This window comes from Ranitomeya variabilis, chromosome 8 (genome assembly GCF_051348905.1).
Source record: "Ranitomeya variabilis isolate aRanVar5 chromosome 8, aRanVar5.hap1, whole genome shotgun sequence".
Taxonomy (NCBI): Eukaryota; Metazoa; Chordata; class Amphibia; order Anura; family Dendrobatidae; genus Ranitomeya; species Ranitomeya variabilis.
In genome coordinates, this window is record NC_135239.1 from 18,206,571 (window position 1) to 18,225,430 (window position 18,860).

Here is an 18,860-nt window from a genome sequence, read left to right on the forward strand (position 1 = left end):
TCCATGGATGAAAAAATAAGAAAAAGTTATGAGTCTCAGTAAATAGTGGGAGAATCTTTTTTTTTCTTTTTACAAAGTTCTTAAATTTTTTTTTTTTGTAAAAAAAACTCCTAACCTCCTTATATTCGGTATCACCATAATCATACTGATCTGGAGAATCATGTCACTGGGACTTTTTTCTACTTAATGAATGACGTAATTAGAAAATCCTCAACTTCTCGCGAGATTTCGCAATGTATTACTAGGAACGCTAGCTGCCGGGAGCATCGGTGACGCTGCGCAGGACGCTGGTAGGTGAGAATATTGCGATTTTTTAAAATTATTTTTAACATTATATCTTGTTATTATTGATGCTGCATAGGCAGCATCAATAGTAAAAAGAGAGAGAGAGAGAGCGAGAGAGAGAGAATTTACCTGACGGGAAACTCTTCCACACATGCTCAGTTTAAAAAAGACGGGACCCGTCGCTGGATTCCTGCTTTTCACAGTCAGTGACGCTGACCGATTTTCCGACGTGCAGAAAAAACGTTCCTCTGAACGTTTTCTCTGACTGACGGACCGTTTTTTTACGCAGGATCCAGTGCATGACAGATGAAACGGATGGCCATCCGTCAGAATCCGGTCGCTAATACAAGTCTATGAGAAAATGCAGGATCCTGCATTCTCAAAAATCGACGGACTGTGACCGGGAGCTGAAAGACGGAAGTGTGAAAGAGGCCTAAAAGGGCAAAATAAAGTGGTTGTCACGTTCTATGATGAACAATATGGCTGCCCTTCATGTCATTTTTTTAAAAATTGGAATGCATAAAAAGCCAATAACTTTGCAAGGAAAACAGACATAATTACTAGATTTTGGCTGCTGCTTTAGCTTCTCATTTACTCTTGTAACCCGTGTCCCTGCCTCATCTCTTTCCTGATTGTCCCTTTAAATAATGCAGGAGAGGCAACAGATGGCATTAGAATCTTAGTGTCTGCACCCATCTGATTACTCTCTGCCTCCCATTACTGTGACAAATCCCTGTATAAGATCCATCTCATGTGAAGTCTGGAAATCAAACAGGCAGAATGTTTACAATTAAAGATGGGAAGGATCAATGTAAATTGTGAACTTAAGGACTCGTTCACACTGGCGTAAAATACAGAGGAGTGCAATGCGAGAAAATATCACATTACACTCTGACCAATGTTAGCAAATGTTTCAGTGTCATCTGCAAATCTTCTCTCAGCTCGAATCGGACTAAGGAAAAAAATCATAGCACGGTGCAATTGGATGTGAGAAACTGAACGCATTCGCCAATTCAAGTCAATGGGTGTGAGAAAAAAAATCCCATGGCACACGGACCATGTGTCTGCCGTCCAATTTTTTACACACACGTCTCAAAGAAAACTTGACATTTCATCAGGCAAGTACAATAAATTCACAGCCCAAACCATCAGAATATAATAGATACAGATTGGGATAATTGTGGTAAATTTCTGCGCTGCTGAATAACTAGAATTCTAGAATTATTAGTACATGTGGCTTTATTATTCTACGCGTTTCAGAGTTCAAGACTCCATCAGGAAACACAACACAGGAACAACAGTGTTATCCCAATCTGTATCTACCGGCTGGTCCTTCCTGGACTCGAGGATCTACTGCAGCGAATCCTTTCAATGCTTCAACTCAGCTACATCAGGTGAGTGCAATCCTATGGATTAACCATTTAACCTTCTCAGATAAGACACTATTTGCGCTCTTTCCTTCAACAGTTTTCATAGAATATAATAGATAGCATATATAGATTAGATAAATGTCATGTAGAAATTTAATGTCACAAGCCCCCTACATATAATAAACTAGCACCCTTTAGTGACTTTTATGTTGCACTAAAGGGTGTTTATCCTTATTTAACCTATTAAATAAATTAATAAACAATTACATGAGGACCCCCTCCCCTTATTTTTAATAACCAGCTAAGGGAAAGCAGACAGCTGAAGCTTGTATTAACAGACTGGGAAAGGCAAGATAACCATGGACCTCACCAGCCTGTTAATATCAGCTCACAGCTGTCTGCTTTGCATTTGCTATTTATAAAAGATGGGGCGGAACCCTAAAAAATATAACATGGGGGTCACCCTATTTTTTATAACGAGCAAAGGCAAAGCAGACAGCTGTGAGCTGATATTAATAGGCTGGGAAGGTCCATGGTTATCTGGAACTTCCCAGCCTAAAAATACCAGGCCGCAGTCGCCCCAGCCTCCTTTAGATGAGCCAATTCTGGCGCTTTGCTTCAGCTCTTCCCGATTGCCCTGGTGTGGTGGCAATCGGGATAAGGGTTTATTGGGTTGATGTCAGCTTTGTAATGTCAGGTGGCATCAAGCCCAGGGGTTAGTATTGGAGAGGCATCTATCAGACACCTTGATTCCTAACCCAGTAATCAAAAATAAAACACAAGAGAAAAAAAAAACTTTAAAAACATCCCCCACACCTCTTTCATCTATTTAATTAAAATAAAAACCATGAAGTCTCTACGCGTGGTCAACTGAATCTGAAGTAGTCCAAAAATGGGAACCTGAAAGACATAAAAAGAGGTAAAAAACTAAAAACAAGAAACACTCCCTCATTCACCAATTTATAAGAACAAAACTCCCCACAGCTCTGACGTAATCCATCGAGATCCCACAACGTCCAGCGATTCTGTACAGCAAACGATGGAACATTGATCTGAGAAGGACACTTTGTAGGTCATTCCGTGTCACGTCTCCCGAACTATGACATCAGTAACGTAATTGTGTGAGACCTGACCAGGAGTGACCTATGGTTGCAATCCTGAATCAGAGCTGCGGCTCCGAACAGTGGTGACGTCAGTAGCTACACCGCTCATCGGAGTCGCCGAGTCTCAGAGACATTGACAAATAAGAACAGCATCCAAATTATTTTGGTTTCCCATCGTATATTGGACCTTTTGCAGCACAGATTTATATCCACTTTCCCTCCAAGTTTGCACGTGTTGATCAGCTGACAAAGGGGCCCACATTGCGCTGAGCACCATGTCCCATTTATATTCGTGTAGAGATTGATGGGGTCACATAAAAAAGTACGCCACATAGATCATTAATAATTGTACAAGATGCACAAATTGAGGAGTTGGCAAAGCTAGTAAATAGCAAATGGTGATATAAGGCTAAGAAATGAGAGTTTCTTCATTACAAGACCCACAGCTGATGTCCATGTGTGCCAGTAACCAATAGGTAAGTACAATTTACAGCTTGTCTGACTGATGAAATCCGCACTGTTTATCAAATGCAGCAAGGAAAAGCTAAACATATTATCACAAATAATAAAAAATAATTGCTTGTTGTGTACATTTATTGTGGCCAAAATAGTGATGATCCAGGGTTGAATTGACAGAAAACAAGGAAAACTATTTATCATATTCGTTAGATGATAGATAGCTGAAAATGATAAATAGATAAAAGATAAATAATAGATACATACATAGATAATAGACAGATGATAGATAATTAATAGATAGATGATAAACAAATAGTAAAGGAAACGGCACCAATCCTGAATTACCGGGTACACGCCTTCAGGCACACGGATCCTGAATATAAAATCCAAAAATAGGCATCACTTCCAAAAATGATGATGAAAGCTGAAAATGTATTCCATGCCAGAAATGTACAATGTGGCTCTTTAGCGGAGCATGGAAGGCATTTTCACCTTTCACTGTTTTTTGGGGAGATAGATGCTTGATAGATGGTGGAGACCGGCTCTGCTGCACATTATCACCTCTGGGTTCCATCGGCGCTGCGATCGCTCCTTAGTGACTTCTTGCCCACACAGGAAATTTTGACTGTCTCACACTGAAGACTTTTCTTCTTTGACTCCTTTGTGTTCACACATTGCAGTCAAATTGCTGTTTTAGGGTATGTGCTCACATTGCGGATTTGGCTGCGCATCCGCAGTGGATTTCCATGCATTCTACAGTACCATGGAAAACCAAATCCACTGTACACATGCTGCAGAAAATTCCGCGCAGAAACGCAGCGGTTTATTTTCCGCAGCATGTCAATTCTTTGTGAGGATTCAGCGTTTTACACCTATTCCATAATAGGAATCCGCAGGTGTAAAATTGCAGGTGAAATCCGCACAAAAACCGCAGTGAATCTGCAACTTGTGCACATACCCTCAAGCTTAACCGATGCAATTTCATAAAGCCGTGAGAACAGCACCAGCACAGAAGTGTCCGGTATTCCCGGCAGAACGGTCCGTCAGCAGGTTTCCATCTGGAGCGTATCATGTCTGGGCAGTATATAATGGAAGTTACACGGTAGGAGGGTCCACGAGGGCGAACGTCAGCCCAATATGAGATCCAGAATGCAATAATGTTTTTTTTTTTGCTGCACTTTAATAAAAAAAAAAAAGAGTAAATGGATGTCATTGGGGCAAGCAAACCAAACTACGGTGTTCTGGGAAGATTCCTTTGGTCCACGGAGCGCAGGATCAGCCACTGAATGTACATTATGTCTTTTATTTTTTTTTAAATGCTTATAAACAAATGAGATTTATATCTTTAAGGCTCTGTGAAGAAGAGGGGAAAAAAAACAAAAGTGCAAAAAAGAAATGAAAATGATCTGTGACGAGAAATAGTCTAGTTGTAAAATGTAGGAGAGGATGACGCACAGTGTGAACAGGTCTGAGAGCCGCAGCTGCAGGGGCCCCTCTCCTGCCTCAGGGGCCCCTCTCCTGCTGCCTCAGGGGCCCCTCTCCTGCCTCAGGGGCCCCTCTCCCTCCTCCTTCTTCGCCCCCCGGGCCCCTCTCCCTCCTCTCCCTCCTCCTGCTGCCTCAGGGGCCCCTCTACCTCTCCCTCTCCCTCCTTCTCCGCCCCCCGGGCCCCTCTACCTCCTCCTCTACCTCCTCCTCTACCTCCTCCTCTACCTCCTCCTCTACCTCCTCCTCCTCCCTGTTATTCCAGGCTCATGTGCCTTTTGTTATTTTCCTGTCATGAGACCCGGAAGTTTGTTTTTTTTTTCTCCCATCACATGGCTCGGAGAGATTTAATAAAAAACACAAAAATGGCGACAGTCACGTTACTGCTGCTGCGTCACCAGCTCTCCCTCCGGTGAGTGCGGGCGCCCGGCGGGGGCCAGAGCCGGGGAGAGGCGCTGCAGGACGGGGGCACCAGGAGGAAGAGGAGGCCGAGCAGGGGCGCTACCTGCCAGGTGGGTGCAGCAGCAGCTGACGCGCGGACGAGCCCAGGATCTGCACCGAGGAGCCGCCGCGCATTGTCCACAGCTCTGTATTCGGGGGGCGCTGCACGGGGGCTGGAGGGGTTAATGTCGGCCTGCGCCCCCCTTATTTTCCGCCATTATATAGACTGTATAGCTGTTTACAGCTGGTCCCGGAGGGCGGGAGGCACCGGGGAGGAGTCTGCACACCGGGCTGTAAACACCGCTCCGTAACCCTTTCCTCCCTGGGGCACACAGCTGCGCTGCTCTATTCCCGGTGCAGTGTCTGGGGCGCAGGTTGGGGATTGACCCCTCTTCTTCTGTTTTCTTTTTTTTTTTTTCTTCCAGCAACTACAACCCCTATTGTGGCGTCTTCAGGATTGTATCGGGTGGTGATTTCTTGCGGTACCAGCTGTCGTCTTTATTACCATTTTGGGGTCCATAGAACTGATCTTATTCCTGTTTTTTTTTTATTTTTTTATTTTAGGTTTTATTTGACTTGTGAGGGGCTTATAGGGGGGAGCAGAGATTCTGCCCGTGCATTTCTTTTTCAGTTTTTGTGTTCAATGTTTGGGGTAAATCTTTATATTTTATTCGTTTGTACAGTTATATGCTGTGAGATACTTATTTTAGATTTTAATTACGGGGGTTAGAGATGGGTTGTGCAGGGATTCTTTTTTTTTATTTTCTTTCTTATTAATGACCCTAGGGGACTTGGACCTGCAGTCCTTTGTACGAGTCTATAATATTGTAAAATTTCCAATCCCTTATAAAGAAGAGATGGCGGCGTACAAACATGGCAGACTCAGAAGTCCTCAGCGGTTCTGCCATGACCATGCCATTGGGACCATGTAATCATGTTATGGGGGGAGGGGGGTGATGTATCTTCCGCCATTTCCAACCTCTTAAATGCATCTGTAATAACGGAGAGCAGCATCTAAGAGGTTAACCTTTACGGATCAATAACCTATCCATCACCGCGCTGTATGAAGTGTTCTGAGTGATGATGATCGCCACAAACAGAAGCCTGCGCATAGTGGGCACCTGCACTGGCCTGGATTCACCAGATGATGGCGCTGGTCCTGGTGATGAGCAACATGGCTGCATGTTATATGCCAAAGGGGTCGTCCTCTAGATCTCATTAAGCTTTTAACAGAGCAATCTGCCACATTGTCCCCACAGTATGGCATACTTTGCTGTACAGTTAGCCGGATTTACCATTCTGGAGTCCGGAAAAGCTGGATTCTTGATTTAACGCAGCCTTATTTCTTGTCGCCCAGATCTTCCATGAGTTTATGGAGCTGTCAAACCCACCTAAGTGGAGGAAGAGGTCAGTTCAAGGACATTATGAAAATAAAGCTAAGTTATTGTAATTTCCAAAAGTTACCGTAATTTCTTGTTTCCATCCAAAGCTCCATAGATACAATTGTATCTGGTCGATACAATCCTCTGCCCGATAAACGCTTCTAATATTTGTCTGGAACAATTTGCCTGTGCTGATACATTGTAACAAACACTCAGTCTAGAACAAAGTTTTGTTTATTTGTCTGTTGATTTGTGTAGATAACTCGGTAGACTGGATACAATTGTAGCAAACTGAATTATGAAATGTATCATTTTGTTTGACTTAAAGGTGGGAGGCCGATGTGAAGAACTGTTGATGTGACCACTTGACTACTTGAAGATTCCGTCCCTTCTGTTTCTGTATTTTTTACTTCTGGTGATCAGTTAAGTGCTTTCCTGAATGCACTGGGGATTGTCAAACTGGTGTCATCAGAGGGGGCGGCACTGGGGTCTCTCCCCCAGCTTCACTCACTGCCCTGAAATGGGACCTCATCAGGGGGCTGGCGGTGGAAGAGATTGAGAGGAGTGACCCCAGTGCCGCCCCCTGATAACGTCATGTTTGAAAATCCCCAGCACATTTAAAAAAAATAAAATAAAATAAAAAAAAAAATTGAGGAAAAAATATATATAGATCACAAATGGAACATCACCCAGAAATTATAAAAAAGAGGGATTGATCATTGTTGTATAGAAGGATCGGTGGGGAATTTTCAAGTAAATCAGAAAAATTGTTTTAAAAGTGAGAAGAGAACGCCTTTAAGTGTATATTCACATGAAAAATCCATATATGCGGCTGTGTGGGTTTTTCATGCAGAAATTCTATAATTTTTGAGTGTAGATTTGTTTTTGTCTGTTTATGGTATTTGTTTGTTTTTCCTGCTTCTCCTTCAGTGCTCACATTTGACACACACATGCTGAAGGAAAAAAAACGTAGTTGCCAATATTTCTGAGTATTTTTTTAAGTCAGCTCCACCTTTGATATCACACACCCTTTGCCCACAGGGCTAATTTACATAAACTCTGCCCCCTTTGTCCCACAAGTTCCAAGAATTCGAAACAGTTGTCATCTGCAATAGATAGGAAAAATCCAGCACCTCTTGCTCCACGGGCGTGTTTGCTTATTGGTATCAATCTGAAGCTTATTGAAAAAGTATTTGGCAGTGGTATTTTATGTGGATTTTGGCGCAGCATTCACTTAAAAACAAAACAAAAACAAATTGGAATAGTTGTTGTGAACTTGTGATTACAGACTAAACAGAATACAAGCTTCCAGTGATAATGTAATGAATGACAAATTGTGCAGCATCTTTTCTAATAACCTGTGCCGTTCCTCTGTTATTCCTCCAGGAAATTTATGAATATATTGACAAGTGGGCGTTATCTATTACAAGTCAGTCAATCTAGAATGGTCAGTGTTGATAAAGCTCTGTGTAGGGACACTCCCAATTGTAAATGTATTAATACATTTCCAGGAGGAATAATAGAGGATCTGAATACATGTGTGCCTTGTTTTGTTTTGTTTTTTTTTGCTCATGTTTAATGTATTTGTCTATATTTGCCCCCGTTTTCACATGTAAAGCGCCATGGAATAAATGGCGCTCTAAAATAATAATATAATAAAAAAAAAATCATCTTGACTTATTAGAAATAAAAGCTATGTGGTCATCACATGTGTAAAAGGGGAATTAAATGGAAAAAAAAAATAATTTAGTAATTTAAAATAACCCAAAACGTGGTGGTTTTTTGTTTGTTTTTTTTTGTTTTGTTTTTTTCTTTAAGCAGCTACATTTTCACTAGTGGGCAAGCCATTCACAATGAAGATTGTACCCCTTGACATGGTGACTTCTCCCCATACGTCCTTGTCTGCTCTGGTATTTACCTTTTTACCCTCAACAAGGGAGGTAAGAAGCTTATACACAATGTAAAGCATTAATTTCTATAGACATTGATTTTTCAAGCAAAGAAATATTAGAACGTCAGAAAAATGTCACATCTACGTGGAAACTGTCATCAAGCTGGTGGTGAGAGATGCGCTATTCTTGTAATGTTTTTGATGCAATACTCTTTGCTGCCAACACATACCGTAACTTCCAAGTAAACATGAATTTATGGATAATTTATTTCAGCAGAAAACTGATCTATAAATCCTCTTGAGCTCGTGTCATTTTCCTGACCACCACCACCTTAAGCCTGTTTTTATTCAGTCGCCATGACAGCACCACGAGAGAGGGGATCCGCCCTTCAGGGACAGGAAACCTTCAGACATAAAAGGGCGGCACCTCTCTCCTCCGTCAGTTGGTTTCCTGTCCCTGACAGGCGAACCTCTTCAGACAAGACCTCATGAAGAAGGTTGAAGATTAAGGAAGATTTCCCAGTCCTGGTAGTCCGATGCAGGTAGCGGGAGGGCCCCTACCTCGGACTAACCAGGGCGCCGGAAGCACCACACAGCAGGGGGACTGCTTGTGTCAGGTGACAGCAGAGAGAAGCAGCCTTCAGACATGGCTTGCTTCTGGGTGCCCCTTTTTTGCTACAGGTACGAGGTAAGTATAGTCTACCTGCTCTGGAGCTATGTCTGAGCCTCGGGTCCGGTCACATCCTGCCTCTGCACCAGCCATATGTCTGTGGACTCGCCGCGTGTGCTGGGGCGTCCCGGTGGTGTCTCTGGGGCGCTTCCTAATGACGCGGCCGGCACGGTCCATTAGCGCGGCTGGGCATGCGCGGTGGCCGCGCCGGATGGGGCGGTTCTATTTTCCTGCCTTTCGGTGGGAGCGCCTGTAACCGGAAGGGGCGTTCCCCGGGCGACGTCCTCGTCGGCGCTTCCTGGTGACGCAGCGGCGTGGTCCATTGGCGCGGCTGCGCACGCGCAATCGCCGTGCGGGCCTATCGGCGTTATGGGGCAGGAGCGGTGGTGTGCCGAGGCCTGGGCTGGGGGCGCGGCTCTAGCAGTAGGGGCCAATTAGATGTGTACCGGGCAGGGCACCTGGATTATCCTGCTGACCCCCATCTGGGGGTGGTACCGCTTGGGGGCAGTATTTAAGGGAAATATGGCGGCCGCTGCATGTCTCTGACCCTTTATTATAATGGAGTCGCCGGAGCAGGAAGCACCGCAGGTGCGGCAGCAGCCTCAGCCTCTTGAAGAGACCCGTGCCATCTCCCAGCGTCGATCTAGTGGCAGTAGTCGCGCTGGTGGAGTCAAAAATGTTCAAAAGTCAAGCAAGTCCTCAGGTCATAAGACTACTTTGGCCAGGAAGGACCCCCCATTATCTACGGTACCATTCACTACGCATCTGTGGGTAAGTGATCTACGTGAAAGTTCACCTAGTGATCCTATGTTATGTCCCCCTTTATCCTTATTAGGGGAGAAAATGTACCGCCAAGTCCAAACACAGGGAATGTGGCGATTGTGGGGATCTACTCCCGGATGCTTATGAGAAAAAACTGTGCAGGCCTTGCATACAGCGCCTTATAGAGGAAGAAGCTTCTGACCTTACGTCTAACTTGAGGGATATGGTTAGACAAGAAGTCAGGGGTTCTATTAGGTCTCTTTCCCAAAAGACACATTCTATAGGGAATAAACTTACTTCCCCAGTTTCAGGAATTGAGTCAGACTCGGCTGAGTTAACCTCGGACTCCTCTCCGTCTTCCTCTTCATCTATAGACGTTGAGTCAGGATATTCCTGTTTACCACTAGATAAAGTGAATCGGCTAGTTAAAGTGGTAAATAACACTATGGGGATTGAGGAGCCTCAGTCAGAGTGGTCTATGCAGGACATAATGTTTAAAGGGTTGGACAAAAAATCCCGTAGATCTTTCCCGGTGATTGAGAAAATAAAAACTCTAATTACAAAGGAGTGGAAGAAGCCTGAAAGGAAAGGTTCACTCCCACCGGCATTCAAGAGAAGGTATCCCTTTGAGGAAGAGTCATCGTCCTCTTGGGATAAAGCTCCGAGATTAGATGCAGCAGTGGCCAAAGCATGTAAAAAATCCTCGCTACCATTCGAAGATTTGGGCAACTTAAAAGACCCGTTAGATAGAAAGGCTGACATTTTTCTTAAAGGGACCTGGGAAACAGCGGCAGGATCTCTAAGACCAGCAATTGCAGCCACTTGTACGGCTCGGTCACTAATGGTGTGGCTTGACCGGCTAGAAGACCAACTTAAGAGCAAAGTTCCTAGGAGTGAAATCCTGTCTTCCCTTCCTATAATTCAGGAGGCAGCAGCTTTTCTCTCGGACGCTTCGGCAGATTCGGTAAAATTAGCCGCAAGGTCCTCGGCTCTATCAAATGCAGCCCGCAGGGCTTTCTGGATTAAATGTTGGCCGGGAGACTTACAGGCAAGGTCAAAATTGTGCGGCATTCCCTGTGAGGGGACACATTTGTTTGGACCTGTACTGGACGAATTATTAGAGAAAGCTGGTGATAATAAAAAAACGATTCCCCTTCCTGGGAAAACCCCCATATAGACGGGAATACAACAAAGGATGGTACAACCGTAGAAGATCATTTAGAGAAAGATCCAGACGGGACAGTAACAGAAAAAGAGGTAGAGGCTATATCTTTGACACTCGGGACTATAAAAAGCCTCAATGACTGCTGGACCAGGTGGGGGGGAAGACTTTCAGCCTTCTTCCCTGCCTGGTTGAAAATTTCTAACAGCCCATGGATCCTCAGTCTCATCTCGGCTGGTCTAAGATTTGAATTTCAGACTTTTCCCTATAACAAATTTTGTATAACGCCCGTCCGTTCTTCCTCCACAGAACAGCTGGCTCTAGAATCGGAGGTCCGGGATCTACAGCAAAAGGGTGTGCTGGTTAGAGTACCCACGGTACAGAAAGGTAAGGGGTTCTATTCCCCTCTCTTTCTGGTCAAAAAACCTGATGGATCGTTCCGTACAATCATTAATTTGAAAGGTCTGAATAAATTTCTGCTGATTCCCTCCTTCAAAATGGAGTCAGTAAAAACGGCAAAAAAGCTCTTATTTAACAACTGCTTCATGGTTGTCCTGGACTTAAAAGACGCCTATTATCATATCCCAATACACACAGACCACCAACAATTTCTCAGAGTGGCAGTTTCAATTAATGGCTCTATAGAACACTTCCAATACCGAGCACTTCCCTTTGGAGTCGCGGTCGCACCCCGGGTATTCACTAAAGTAATGGTGGAGGTCATGGCACACCTTCACGAACAGGACATCTTAATAATACCCTATCTGGATGACCTGCTGATCGTTGGTCATTCGGAATCACACTGTACTGACCAATTGGGGAAAGTAACATCAGTATTACAGGAATTGGGGTGGATAATTAATCTTAAGTCCCGGTTACAACCCTCTAGGATACAGGAGTTTTTGGGTCTGGTCATAGATTCTAGCATACAGGAATGCTGCCTTCCAGATGCAAAAGTAGATAAGATTTCTCAATTGGTGATTAAAATAATTAACAACCCATCAATCTCGCTAAGAAAAGCAATGTCTCTTTTGGGGTCCCTTACATCGTGTATCCCGGCGGTTCTCTGGGCCCAATATCACACTAGGCCGCTGCAGTGGGACATATTACATAACACCCGTTGCTTGTCAGGACACCTGGACAGTATATTTTCACTATCTACTGAATCTATACAATCTTTATATTGGTGGACACTCACAACAAATTTATGTAGAGGGGTTCCCTGGACAAACGACGTGTCGCGAATAATAACTACAGATGCTAGCCCCAGGGGATGGGGAGCGCACATGGGAAATAGTTGCACTCAAGGACTGTGGTCCCAATCCGAACAGAACTTGACATCCAACTTAAAAGAGTTGTTAGCAGTGGAACGTGCCTTAAGTAGTTTCCTCATACATCTTCAGGGTAGACATGTCAGAGTGCTCTCAGATAACCAAGTGACTGTAGCCTATATTAATCACCAAGGGGGTACCCGATCAAATTCATTAATGAATGTTACGGATCATATTTTTCAGATGGCCGAAAAACACCTTCTGTCTCTCACGGCTCTCCACATAAAGGGGAAACTCAATGTCATGGCCGACTATTTAAGCCGCAACAAACTCGGTCAGGGAGATTGGAGCTTGAACCAGACTATCTTCAATCAGATTGTTCGCTTATGGGGGTGCCCAGACATAGACCTTTTCGCGAACAAGGAAAACGGGAAACTACACCGTTTCTGCTCCTTAAATCCCAGAGAAAACCCTTACGCAGTGGATGCTCTCCTAATTCCGTGGCACTTCGATCTCGCTTATGTCTTTCCCCCTCTAAATTTAATACCATTAGTTCTGAGGAAGATACGGGAGGACAAGGCCCGGGTAATCATGATAGCCCCGTTCTGGCCTCGAAGATCATGGTTTCCTTGGCTGAGGAAAATGTCCATCTCTCAGCCGTGGATTCTCCCAGAAACATCGGATCTCCTCTCCCAGGGCCCAATTCTCCATCCACGAGTCGCCAACTTGCATCTAGCGGCGTGGAATTTGAGAGGTCACTATTAAGAGCAAAGGGGTTTTCTCAAGACCTTGTAAACACACTACTAAAAAGTAGAAAACCATCCACAACAAATATCTACGTTAGAATTTGGAAAAAATTTTTAGAGGTTTCAGGGTCACGTATTGACCAAAAAATCTGTGTCAAGAAAATTTTGGAATTTCTGCAAAAAGGGTTACAGATGGGATTGGCCACAAGCACTCTGAGTCCAAGTATCAGCTCTGGGGGCTCTGTATAATAATAAATTGGCCAATAATTACTGGATATCCAGATTTTTCAAGGCCGTGTCTAGATCCAGACCTCTAATTAAACAAAAATTGGTTCCGTGGGACTTAAATTTTGTGCTTTCCGCTCTAATGGAGGCACCGTTTGAACCTATTGACACAGTGCCAATTAAAATCCTATCCTTCAAAACTGCCCTTTTAGTCGCACTCACGTCCGCAAGAAGGGTTAGTGACCTGCAGGCTCTATCTAGACAGCTTCCATACATGCAGTTTAGAGAAGACAGAGTTATCTTAAAACCTGATCCTCTTTACCTTCCGAAAGTAGCCTCAAAGTTCCATAGACTACAGGAAGTTGTTCTGCCTTCGTTTTGTTCTAACCCCACTAATGATAAAGAGCGAAAATTCCATTTGCTAGATGTGAGAAGATGTCTTCTTAAATATATTTCGGTCACCGATGCGTGGAAAAAGGATAATTCCCTATTTGTATCCTTCCAAGGGGTTAGGAAAGGTCTTAGGGTGTCCAAAAACACATTAGCTAGATGGATCAGGGAGGCGATTTCTCTGGCTTATTCAGCAGGTGGCGTGCAGATCCCGGAGGGTATAAAAGCTCACTCCACTCGAGCCATGGCTACTTCCTGGGCAGAAAGATCGGAAGTATCGATTGAAGACATTTGTAAGGCGGCCACATGGTCTTCTCCGTCTACTTTTCTTAGGCACTATAGACTAGATTTGGGTAGCTCCTCAGATCTCACATTTGGGAGAAGGGTGCTTGAAGCAGTTATCCCTCCCTAGTCTCTTTTACTTCTCTGAAAGTCTCTTGTGGTGCTGTCATGGCGACTGAATAAATACGTAAGCTACTTACGGGTAGCGGTGTTTTTCAGGAGCCCATGACAGCACCCTTATATTCCCTACCCTCTTTTCTTGTTTGGGTCAGCACCTTCTTTACATTAGGTCCTAAGTTTTATTCACTGGGTGAATTGTACCATGTTTTAATGTTGATATGCTACTAACCTAGGAGATTCTCTCATGCTCTGTAAACCAACTGACGGAGGAGAGAGGTGCCGCCCTTTTATGTCTGAAGGTTTCCTGTCCCTGAAGGGCGGATCCCCTCTCTCGTGGTGCTGTCATGGGCTCCTGAAAAACACCGCTACCCGTAAGTAGCTTACGTATTTCTCACCCATCAGCAGGAAGACATTTTCCTTTTTTTTTTTTTTTTCTTCCCTTGCTGGTCTTAGGAGGGCCGCCAACCTCCTGCACTCGTCTCATAGACTCTATAAATGATCCCGCTCTGAGTCTGCAGCGACTGCCGCCGATCATTTGTATTACGACTCCCTAGGAGGAACACCCAGCTTTCCCGGACTCTGCAATGATCAGCTTAGGTGCACAGTGATACATGGTCGGATCATATATTGCCACGTATATGGTTTACCACAACCCCTATGGGAGCCATAATGGCAGCTGGAAACAAATTGTCCTGATGGTTTTACTTGGTTGTCTGAAACTCGCCCCTAGTAAGTAATAAGTGTGCTTTGCTTTTTTTTTTTTTTTTTTTAACCATGCTCAGCATTCTGCCAGTACTATAGGTGCAGTAGCTTCCCTTCCATCACTACCCAGCATGCATTGATCCTGCCATTGTCAAATGGCTTGCCTACCCTGGACTGAAAGCTCCCCTCTGTATTATGCATGTTGACAGACCGGAGAGCGGTGGCTACAGTGTGACCCCAGACCTCATAGAGAGATGATGTGACCCGCATCCTATAATCCATCTCTCTGCTGCTAGAGGCTGATTACTCTTTACAACAGGCAGAGGACTAGAAGTTACTAGTCTTTTATTAGAATCTCAGATAACTCTCTTCTCGACCCTCTTCAATCTGGCTTCCGCTCTTTACACTCTACAGAAACTGCCTTCACTAAAGTCTCTAATGACCTACTAACAGCTAAATCTAATGGTCCCTACTCCATGCTAATTCTCTTGGATCTCTCCGCAGCATTCGACACTGTGGATCATCAGCTCCTCCTCACTATGCTCCGCTCCATCGGCATCAAGGACACCGTTCTCTCTTGGTTCTCCTCCTATCTCTCTGACCGATCCTTCACTGTATGTTTTGCTGGTTCCTCCTCCTCTCACCTTCCCCTTACTGTTGGGGTTCCTCAAGGATCAGTCCTAGGCCCCCTCCTCTTCTCTTTGTATACCGCCCCTATTGGACAAGCATCCTCAATAATCAGAACCTCCCACTCCCGTCTCTAAGACTTTACACGTGCTGCGCCGATTCTTTGGAATGCACTACCTAGGTGAATACGATTAATCCCCAATCCCCACAGTTTTAAGTGTGCCCTAAAAACGCATTTGTTCAGACTGGCCTACCGCCTCAACGCATTAACCTAACTATCCCTGTGTGGCCCATTCAAAAAAAAAAAAAAAAAACTTAATCGAGTTCCTCTCATCTTCTCATACACTTTATGCAGTTAATAGCCTCTGTGTCTGTACTGTTACTTACTTAGGCAGTTAACTGGTTCATGCAGCTTTACATGAACACCCGAGCCTTAGGCTGCGTGTCCACGTTCAGGATGGCCGGCGGTATCGCTGGAGCGGCGAAGCCGCTCGGCGCTAAGCCCCGACCCCTTCTGGGACGCGATGATGCCGGATGTGTTAACTGTACACATCCGGGATCATCGCCCCCCTCCCATAGCGCCATGTGTTATGCCTTGCGGGGACGCTGCGTCCCCGCATGGTGTACGGACATGCTGCGATCTGAAAAGACGCGCAGCATGTCCGGAGTCGCAGGCCCGCCGCGTGCGGGTTTCCACCCATAGTGGACACGGGATTTCAAAAAATCCCCTCCACTATGCTGGAACATCTGGACGCTGCGTGTTTGACGCTGCAGCTCTGCGCAGCGTCAAACAAGCAGCGTTTACTGACCGTGGACACATACCCTAACACTATGGCTGGTCCGAACAACGACAGCAATTATTACCATCCACCTCTCGTGTCTGCCTTTTTCCTATAGATTGTAAGCTTGCGAGCAGCCGGGCCCTCACTCCTATTGGTATCTATTTTGAACTGTGATTTTTGTTATGCTATAATGTCTATTGTCTGTACAAGTCCCCTGTATAATTTGTAAAGCGCTGCGGAATATGTTGGCGCTATATAAATAAAATTTATTATTATTATAATTAGACTGCTACATTGCCCTGATCCTCTGTTAATCCTTCCTGGAGGTGAATGAATAAATTGCCAATATTATGCAGTAAGCTCTTGAAAGACCATATTGCAGTGCTTTGTTTTTTATTTTGTTTTTTTTCTTTGACTCCTCCATTAACGTTTATTCATGTGCGTTAAAGTACTGACCCATCACGGTCTTCTGATGTTTCCAGCACCGCCTCTGTCCTCTACTGGATCACGTGAGTGTAGTTAGGACCAGCCGGCTCAGTACATGGGTTTCTGGGTGGACCGGAGGTCACTCTTTCACTCTAAATCTATAAGACTCTGGATTAAATTCTTAGGGACTTAAATTTGGAAAATAAATAACACTCTGAGCTGCAAACCCAGAACTGCAGTCATAACAGAGGCGAGGAGCAGACCGGAGCAGGGCAGAATACGGCGAAGAGTAAATGTACTAGACTGACTGTTCCTGGTAATGCTACTTGGTCTCAAGGTAACTAAACTGCAGTACCAAGCACAGCTGCCTGTTCAGACCGGGCACGGCACCTGCATTAACAATCGAGGGTTTGCAATGCCCGCCATAGTGCTGCGGCCCCTCATTACACTGATCCATGCAGTCTATTAGTCTTCCTGCCTTGTGTTGCATGTTCTACAATACTGCCCTCTAGTGTCATGTTTTTATATTGCATAATGTAGATCTCATTGCAACATTCTGTGGTTGTTCAGGGTGTTTTTTGTTCTTGCTATATATATTATTATTTTATTTTTTATTTTTTTACTTCTTAACAGGAAACTACTTTGAAAAGCTCACAAGTTGTTACACATCGTCGTTTTGGTAAAAGATTCTGTGACTGACAGGCTACCCTGGCTCAGTTATCACAGTGCTGATGCTGTCTGGTCTAAAGGTACAGTACTGTGATAACTGAAGGATGGCAGCCATCTTAACGTCAGACTCTTACAAAGGACCAGAAGACTGCGCTCATCAATCTTGTTTTAATCTCAAAGATATTGCTGTCTGGATATTCATCTTGTTAAACCATTGTACCATTTGAATAAGGACTATGTCTGAAATGCGTTTGCTGTGGTTTTTACAGAATTGTAGATTTTTATTTTTTTTCAATAAACTGAGTTTTTATGGATTTCCTCCCTTTGCTGAATTTTTTTTCTTTTGCTACTAATATTGTCCCTATGTACAAGAATATAACTACTATAATACTGCTCCCTATGTACAAGGATATAACTACTATAATACTGCTCCCTATGTACAAGGATATAACTACTATAATACTGCTCCTATGTACAAGAATATAATTACTATAATACTGCCCCCTATGTACAAGAATATAACTACTATAATACTGCTCCTATATACAAGAATATAACTATAATACTGCTCCTATGTACAAGAATATAACTACTATAATACTGCCCCCTATGTACAAGGATATAACTACTATAATACTGCCCCCTATGTACCTCTATACAAGTCACTAGTTCGACCACACTTAGAATACTGTGCACAGTTCTGGTCTCCGGTGTATAAGAAAGACATAGCTGAACTGGAGCGGGTGCAGAGAAGAGCGACCAAGGTTATTAGAGGACTGGGGGTCTGCAATACCAAGATAGGGTATTACACTTGGGGCTGTTTAGTTTGGAAAAACGAAGACTATGGGGTGATCTTATTTTAATGTATAAATATATGAGGGGACAGTACAAAGACCTTTCTTTTTTTTTTGTTCTTTTTTTAAATTCGTTTATTAGTTCAGAATAAACAAACATTGCACACATTTGCAATTATCGTCATTAATTATACCATGAAATACAAACAGTTGCAAAATATCATCATACCAGAAGTTACAAAGGTAATGAAATGTGCATATTAAATCATTAGTTCCGTATAACAAAATACCTATTATACAACTTTAACAACTTTGACCATTAACAGTAAGTCGCCAAAAGAAAAACAGATTTAAATCCTGCTCTAAGGGGGCGTGTCCTGGCCATAATGGAGGAAGGCTGCTAATCCCTGAGCTCCTGCTTCCCCAGCCGAATAAAGCCCTGCAACAGCCCAGAAACTGACTTTACCGAAGTCTATGCCTGCTAAACGGAAGCCTGCACGCCCCAACACCCCTTCTGGACTCCCTGTGGAGTTCTCTGCAAGTATATCTCGCTTTTTAAGAAGCTCTGGGAAGGGGCCTTGGAGCTGCACTGATCCTAAAGGTACCGTCACACTAGGCGATATCGCCAGCGATCCGTGACGTTGCAGCGACCTGGATAGCGATATCGCTGTATTTGACACGCAGCAGCGATCTGGATCCCGCTGTGAAATTGCTGGTCGCTGCTAGAAGGTCTGCACTATATTTGGTCGCTAGGTCGCCGTGTATCGCCGTGTTTGACAGCAAAAGCAAGGATACCAGCGATATTTTACACTGGTAACC

General features: G+C 44.1%; 2 protein-coding genes and 1 long non-coding RNA gene across 6 annotated transcripts in view; 2 read left to right on the forward strand and 1 right to left on the reverse strand.

Annotated features, from left to right (window-relative positions):
* The window catches only part of AK4 (adenylate kinase 4), a 68,465-nt gene extending 63,199 nt beyond the window's left edge, over window positions 1-5,266 (reverse strand). Inside the window, exons 1-2 of the mRNA XM_077278226.1 lie at window positions 5,205-5,266; window positions 2,472-2,555 (exon numbers count right to left, since the gene is read on the reverse strand). The gene's annotated coding sequence lies outside the window, so the exon portion shown is untranslated. The remainder of the gene's footprint in view (window positions 1-2,471; window positions 2,556-5,204) is intronic.
* LOC143788513 (uncharacterized) lies at window positions 1,561-17,403 on the forward strand. 4 transcript variants are annotated; one of them, XR_013218649.1, is made up of 4 exons: window positions 1,561-1,679; window positions 6,498-6,586; window positions 8,341-8,462; window positions 17,212-17,403. It is a non-coding gene; the product is annotated as an uncharacterized LOC143788513 (long non-coding RNA). The 4 variants fall into 4 exon arrangements; XR_013218650.1 differs by having other exon boundaries at window positions 8,344-8,462; XR_013218652.1 differs by having other exon boundaries at window positions 6,498-6,547.
* Window positions 5,191-18,860, forward strand: part of JAK1 (Janus kinase 1) — a 100,487-nt gene continuing 86,817 nt past the window's right edge. The window contains exon 1 of the mRNA XM_077278214.1: window positions 5,191-5,211. The gene's annotated coding sequence lies outside the window, so the exon portion shown is untranslated. The remainder of the gene's footprint in view (window positions 5,212-18,860) is intronic.